Raw genomic sequence first — 7759 nt, 5'->3', positions numbered from 1 at the left:
GCGGTCCTGCAAGAGATGGGCATGGAGAGGGACTGGCACTTTCCACCCTCTTCACACGAAAAGCCTGTCTGACCCTTCCCAATTCCCCTAGCATCTCTTGGCCCCTACCCATGGCTGTCAGGATCTGCAAGGGGTTGGGGGACGGGGGACAAGCGGTGCCATAATTCGATGAAGATCCGTGGAGTTGCCTCATCTGCACTACCCACATCTGTTGAGCTTAAGTAATACATACATTTTTTTTCTGACCAGAATCTTTTGATTAAAAAGCATTAAATTTTACTCTCGTGAGTAGCTCCCTTGGGAGCAGGGACAAGCAGGACTGGTACAAAGCAGCTGGGGGCAGTTTGAGGTAACAGCTCTCCCAGGTGCTGGTGGAAGAGGAAGGGAGCTGAGATGCAGCTGCCCTGGGCATGGTCGCTATAAAAGGGCTGTACCCATTCTATCAGTATTGCTAAAGGTGTTGAGTGTTTGTAGAGTAGGTGCCTTCCTTGCAGATATCCTGTGCCACCCTATATCTCGGTGCAACCTCATGATTTGGAGGTGATCCTATGAGGCTGCATCCAGAAAGGAGTAGACTTGTTCTATACAAGGTCAGCTTTTCTCCATTTCTATGCCCCTCTTCTTTGCTGACTTCTGTTGGCTTTTCTCCTTGAAGGAGCTGAGGTTGAGATAAGAAGTAAGTTTATTTCCATCCAGAGCCTTCTTAAGAAGTCTGGCTGTGCGGGAGTGCAAAGAACCACGAAAGGAATGACCAAGTCAGTGTCCCAGATGTCACTAGATGCCCTCCTGCTTTCATTTGAATCAAGCCTAGCATGTGTGACTGTCCTGGTTTCAGCTAGGATAGAGTTAATTTTCCTCCTAGTAGCTGGTACGGTGCTGTGTTTGGAATTTAGGATGAGAATAATGTTGATAACACACTGATGTCTTAATTGTTACAGAGCAGTGCTTGCACTAAGCCAAGGACTTTTCAGCTTCTCGCTCTGTCCTGCCGGCGGGCAGGCTGGGGGTGCAGCAGGAGCTGGGAGGGGACAGACCCAGGACAGCTGACCCCAACTGGCCAAAGGGGTATTCCGTCCCGTATGGGGTCATGCTGAACAATTAATATGGGATGGGACGGGTACAGCTGATCTGGATGAGACCTCGTGTAACATCTTTATTTCAGCTCTTGATTGCCTTCAGAGACCTTGTCCTCAGCCCTATGGGTCTCACTGCTGGGTCTTTACGGGCCCCATCACTGCTTTCCAGGCCATGGGCTAGTGAAGGAGAAGGGCATGAGAAACGTGGGCTGCTTTCCTTTCTGGAGGTTTCTTGTGGCAAGGAGCGGCTGCGGATCAGAAAACGCCGCTGGAGCCCTCCTGGCTTTTATCTGATGAATTATGTGTGGGTGCCAAGATGTCTTGCTAAATATTAAGCCTGAACTTTAGAAAATGGAAAGTCTTTCCTCCCCGGAAAGGTTGGCATTAAGGCAAGTGACAACTGCACATGAATGATCCTCTTTGTTTGCTTTGCCTTACTTTCACTCGATTGCTTTAAAATATTGCTGACGGCTTGAGTAGCTGAGAAGACTCTCTTGGGAACCTGCCAAATATGCTTCAGTGCAGCTTATTTTATTTTTTTACAATTTGCATTTGGCATGGGCTTGGTGTATTTTTCTCTCCCACTTTTTTTTTTTTAGTATCAGATAACCAATTTCACCCTACACCCTTGCCCCTTGTTTCCTTGGGTGAAGGCTGCCAGCGATGTAAACGGGTTACAGGCTAAATGGGCCTCTTCTCAGCAGCCTGGTGCTGAGCTGGAGGTGCTGGACACCCTTGGTTTCTTCTCATTGCTCAGGGCAGTCTTCTCTATGCATTACGACAGGGGACCTGAACATGGTGTAAATGCCTACAGAGATTCGTGAGCTTGTGCTCAGCAAATTAGGCTTTAGAATGGGAAAATTGGGCTGTCTTGGCACAGTGCTGTGCTGGGATTATTAACCCAGATAACACCTATACGTAGCATGTAAATAAATCAGGTGGTGTGAGTTTGGGAGCTCCTTCCTTAGCCTTGCCATGCTTGAACACAAAAGCATTTTACAGGCTCGATTTCCAAAATGCGAGTTGAAGCCGGGGTAAGGCATGTGGGTGTTGTGGCTTTGCTCCTGTGTTACCTGCAGACTTGGATATCCAAAGTACTTCACTCGGTCTCTTTTCAGGTGTCATTAAATATGAGTTTAGAAGTGGAGTCTTCATCTGTCAACCACTTCATCATCATCTCCCTTGTTCCCTGCTGTCGTAGCCTGGTGGGTTACTTAGGCTGGGAGGTCTCCGGCTGCCTGAAGGAACGAGGGCTATCTGATCAAGATGGTGTGGTGGTATCTCTTTTTTCAGAAATTTCATATTTTCCAGAATTTGAGAGGATAAATTAGCTGGGTTTGAGGAGGAAAATCTTGCAACCAGGGGAGAGCTCAACGCTTTGCGTGTTGGAAGGAAGCTGCCGTGGATGCTGCAATAAGACATTGAGTACACTGTCACTGAGATCCCTTTTGGTCGACCCTTGTGTTTTTATTGAGCAGCAAGAAGCCAAATATGCCTGGGAGAAGGCCTGATGGACCTGGTGGTCCCATAGCTTGGTGGTCTGCCATCATCCTGGCCATCTCCAAATGGCAATCAAAGTCCTGCTGGTGCCGAAACTGCATTTGAGCTGCGTGGCACAAGCATCTTCTGATTGCCTCACTCTGGGGATGCGAATAGATTTAATTGCTGAATGTAGCTACAATTGCAATTAAGCCTATTCAGCCCGATAACGAGGCATTCAGGGATTTAGGAGCTTTATGTGCTTCAATTAGATTCAATTGTTAAGCCTAAACCTTGTGGGGTGCTCCTCTGAAGTCTGCAGTCTTCAGGCAGTCCTGCCGTGGCGTAATCCTGGAGAATTTGGGGTGATGTTTTGTGGCAGGAATGGGGGGAAAGAAATCTGTGAAAGTATGCACACGAAGCAGTTAATCCCTGGGATGTTTTCCTGGAGCAGGGAAGTGTCAGCTGAAATATCACCCTGCAGGCTCAAGCTTGTGCAGGATGGGAAAAGCCGCACCGTACCTGTCCTTACTTCTTTGTCCTTACTGTACCTAAACACCTGAAAGCAGGGTTCTTTTTATTCTCCCTCTCTCTTTGAGCTTTTTGGCCTGGCTATCTCTTGGCTGGGAGGAATCTAGCTGCAGGAACGGATAGCACCTACCGTGGTGAGACCCGTTCTCCGCTGGGTCTGGACTTTTTGGGACACCAGGCACTGGGAAATAGCCATCGGTGTAGGGAGGAGACCTGGGGATCACCTGCTTCAAGCAGCTAAACAGCTTGTGATGTGGGGTGTGAGAGCACTGGTTCTTCCTCTGAGTGTCTTCTGAGCCAAAATTTCCTATATTTGTGTGCTGTGAGCTCTGGGGTTGGCTGGAGGGGGGGGTTTCACCCTGCTGCTGGATTGCTGTGGGGTTCAGCTCCTTTGGCTTTGATGGGTGCAGGACATGGTTGAAGCCCCTTTTGGGGTCATTTCCCAGATATTCAAATCCGGGTGCTGAACACTGAAAACAGCCCCATTCCCTTTGCCTCCCTGTGCCTCAGTTTCCTGTTGCCTGTTAGTAGCAATGCCGGCATCCTCCAGAAGGACACACCTAAGGCTGTCTTGTAGAAAACTGTGGTGGTGCGTGATGGGACCAAGTGCAATCACAGTTTTGTTTGAGCTGTCTTGACCCACGCCCCTCCGTGCTATCCCGGCACCCCCCCCCAGCAATGCCAGACCCCTGCACTTGAACCACAAATTAGCTTTGCACCCTGCCCCTTGCATTTCCATCCCCTCCAGGGCTGGAAAACCCTTTGGCCGCCTGCAAACAGAGACTCCCACCCCCCCCTTCCCCAACCCTTTCCCCAAGCCGGCCCCTTCCTTTTCAAACATCCCACTTATTTTATTATTATTTTGTGCCCACGAGGTAAAGATTTTTTTTTTTCCTCTCCCCTCCCTTTCTCCCCCTTCCTTCTCTCGCGCATTCCTGCCCCGAAAGCGTGCGGGGCAGCATCCCCTACCCGGTGCTCGTCAGTCCCAGCTGCCGGCCGGTGGAGAAGGAGCTGGAGCTGGAGGGGGGGATGCCCGCAGCAGCCCCTCCTCCTGCCTCATAACTTCTTCCAAGCCTGCGAGGAGTTTCACAGCAGCCGACGCGGTCGCCCACTTCGGGGGGCCTCTTGCCCATGGGGAGCAGCCAACGTGCGGCGGCTTTGCCCAGGTAAGTGGTGCTGGCCGCCTGCAGCTGTCTGTCTGTCTGTCTGCCCAGGTGTCGGGTTTTTGTAGGCTCAGCACGCGCTCGGTTGTGTTTTTCCCCACTCTTCCCGTTCTCGGGTTGCAGCTGAACGAGACGCGGCGTGAGAACGGGCTGGGGGCGATGGGGAGGATGAGGGGGCTGCAAATTGCTCCCCCAAACTTCCCAGCATGGCACAAGCAACCCAGAGAATCGGGGTGTCTGAGATGGCCAAAACCTGTCTGCGGAGTGAATTCTGGGGTGACTTTGGGCTCCCCGTGATGGGAAGAGGCTCGCTTGGTGGCATCAGCCAGTCTCGGAAGCAGGGAGAGGTGGGGAAGAAGCGCTGTCATGTGCAGCACATGGTGGCTTGTCTTGTTTGTATATTTGTTTTTTTTTTTTTTTTGAGGCTTTCTGGGAGGAATTGGGTCCTTGTTGCCTCCTTTGTTGTGCTCAGGGGGTCCAAGCACTGTAGTGGGCAGAATACAGCCCCAATAAACTTCCCACCTGTGGAATAAGGAGCTATATTTTTTCCTTTAATCTTGTTCAATTGGATTGTGTGAGGTGGATGCTGGTAAAACAGCAAGTGCTGAAAGCGAGTCCTGGATCAAAGCTGTAACAACAACAGAGCAGACCCCTCTGGGACTAGTTATAACTCCAGACAAAATGAATATTTCAGCGGGTTATGGGAGAAACAGCAGAAGGGGTTGGGCTGAGGCCGATCCTGGCTGGGGAAGCCAGATCCTTTCAAGGGAGACGTTGATTGCTTCTGGGCTGGGTTCTGCTTTCCTACAGGTGGACCAGACCAGGTCTGCTAAGATGTAGAGGTTGTAGGGTCCAAGAACTTGCAATGAATGCAGTGACCACCGGGATGCAAGCTGTGCACATGCAGCTTTATGTTGTGGGTCTGCTCTTTTCCTGACCAGCAACAGGTCCCAGCCCAGGCTTTCCATCCCTAGTGGCTATGGTGACCCAGATCCTTCAGCACCAGTCCACCACTTCCCCCTATAGCTGCTGAAATGACATCTCGTGTGGAATGGCAGTGATTAACAATTTCATTTGGCTACTATTCACTGCAGGCCCAAAATAATGTAATCTCTGCTTGCAATCAGGAATTACAAGGAAGGGCCTTTTTTTTTTTTTTCCAGGGAGAGGAGAAAATTAGCCACCAGCAGATGATTTGTGGGGTGTCTGAGAAGTCCGTGTGGCTCTAACAAGGAGGTTGGGTTGTAGGACAGAGCCTGCAGAAACTGCTCTGTGCGTGCCATCCTTTTGCGGGTTGGAAGGAGCAGTGCTGCCCAGAGAGGGGATGGACGATGCTGTCTGGGCTCCCCAATGCTCCTGCAAAGTGGCCCCTCTGTAGACCTCTTGCTCCTCTTCTCCACTACCCCGAGCAGCATCAGGTCAGGTTGTGCATGGGGTGATGCTCTGGGCTGGGAGGTGCTTGGGGTTGTTTGAAAAGATGGCGTGTGCATATGGGGATGCATCCTCACCTGCAGGTCCTGGCCCACTCCTACAGGCATTAGGAGTGTGTGATGTTTATACGGTGCAGGACTGGGGATGGTTGGGGTGATACTTCATCTTCAGAGGCTGTTTGAACAGTGACCATGCAGGGGTTTCTTGCTGGGGCAGCTCCATCAGCTCTCCCTGGTCTTAAATATCGGTGTGCTGGGGCTCTTGGCTGAAAGAGAGCTTATGCGCATGAAAGCTTGTCTGCTTTTTCTACCTAGTTTCCCAAGCATGACTTCTCATGTTTCAGCTGTTCTCAGGTCTGCGTTTGTTCCTCTGACCCTGCTTATTCTAGATAGGGGACAAAGGAAAGAGGAGAAATGCAGGAGGACATCTCCAGCTCCTTGTCAGGCCATGGGGACCCCTGCCACAGGCTGTGGTGTGGGCACCGTGTCCCCTCGCCTATAGAAAAGGTCACCCCATCGTCATCCCAGGCTTTGCAGGCCTGGAACCATGGCTGGAGGGAGCCAGGGTGAAGATGTAGTTTGGGAGGCCTTTTGAAAAGGAAAAGGATTTCCCCTGGGGACACCATAACTGGCAGGGACTGGGGCAGTGCAGGTCTGCATGAATGGGAAACCTTGTCAAGCAAGCCAGGGAAGGACTGATGAACATAATTGCTGTGTGTGACTGTTAGGTGGGTTATGTTTTGAGTTTGCTGCAGTGCTCAGGAGGTAGTGAATGTGGTGGCAAAATGGGGGTGATGTGTTCATCTTGGGCCTCAGCGTTAAGTGGAAAGAAAGCAGTAAAGAAGTTCATGTAGTGGTGAGAGGTTTGGGTCCAAATCTCCCCGTGGGCCCCACGGGTTGGTTGCTGAGGGCTCCAGGACTGGGTGCTCTTGCCCCGCATGGGAAATGGGTGCCTCTGGTTCAGCCTCTCCAATTCACCATCCGTATGTCCTTTAAATCCTTCTTCCATGGGGTCTTGAGGGAGCACAGACCCAGCAGTGACTTCCGTGAGAGCTGGGGGGAGCAGAGAGAAACATCCCAAATGGGTTTAGCTGCATCTGTGGGAGCTTTGGTGGGAGCTTCGTGCGGAGTTCCACAGGAGCGAGTAGAGAAGGTAGGCCCGAGTCACCAGGACACCCTGGTGGCAAGGCCCAGCCCATGTCCTTGTGCCAAGGAGAAGTGCTTTTGGGAAGGTTTGTACAATTCACCCATCGGCATAACCCTCAGTCACCAGCACCTCAACGACGGATTTTGTTTGTACAGTCAGGCTGTAAATACCAAACCTGACTAGATGGACACGGGGAGTCAGTTCTCCCCAAACCATTAACACCAGTTTATGGTGGACATAAAATATGATTGCACCAGAGGGCAAGATGTAGAGATTAAATAAACATAAATAAATAAAAGGAAAATGATGAATTATGCCAGTGCTGCCTGTTCAGGGAGATGTCTGTCTTCCACAACGCCCTTGCTTCAATGCCTCAGCAATTCCAACAGTGCTGGGCGTGAGACTTAGGGGATGAAAGTTCAAATCAACATGGCCTTGCAGTTTCACCACCTCAGCAGCACGGAGGTGTCATGGGAATGTGGGAAGAAACGTCTGCTAAGGGGTCCACTTAATGGAAACTGAAGCTGAGACTTGTGGTGGCTCCATCCTTTTCAGAAGGGCCTGTCAGCGCAAGATGGTGGCTGGTATCTTCACCATGGTCATGCCAAGAGACCCCAGGGAGGATTCAGGGCCCATCCTCATTGTAGAGGATCATCTTTTATAGTGTGGGGGGGAGACCTGGTTTCATGGGACCCCACAGAGGTTGTCTCCTGACCAGGGTGGCATGGGGTTAGGCTGCAGGTCCTGGGGGTCTCTATGGGACTGCATAGGGTAGGAGGGCTTGGAAGAGGAGATTGGCAGGGTCAGGGGTCCCGAGGAGGAGATGGGGGTGTGCAGTGAAGGATGGGGGACAGGGGCCTGCAAGTCCCATGCACAAGTCCCCCTTCCACTGCTCCAAAACACTCAGCCGTGATCTTTGTTTTGCCAAGAGCG

At 51.3% G+C, this 7759-nt stretch overlaps 1 protein-coding gene across 1 annotated transcript in view; it reads left to right on the top strand.

The window, feature by feature from the left end:
- The window catches only part of LOC310879930 (uncharacterized protein), a 112639-nt gene continuing 104880 nt past the window's right edge, over positions 1–7759 (top strand). The window contains exon 1 of the mRNA XM_083794990.1: positions 1–4252. The gene's annotated coding sequence lies outside the window, so the exon portion shown is untranslated. The remainder of the gene's footprint in view (positions 4253–7759) is intronic.

This window comes from Anser anser (assembly GCF_964211835.1).
Source record: "Anser anser genome assembly, chromosome: 1".
In the NCBI taxonomy this organism is placed as follows: domain Eukaryota; kingdom Metazoa; phylum Chordata; class Aves; order Anseriformes; family Anatidae; genus Anser; species Anser anser.
This window is presented reverse-complemented; position numbering and strand designations above follow the sequence as displayed.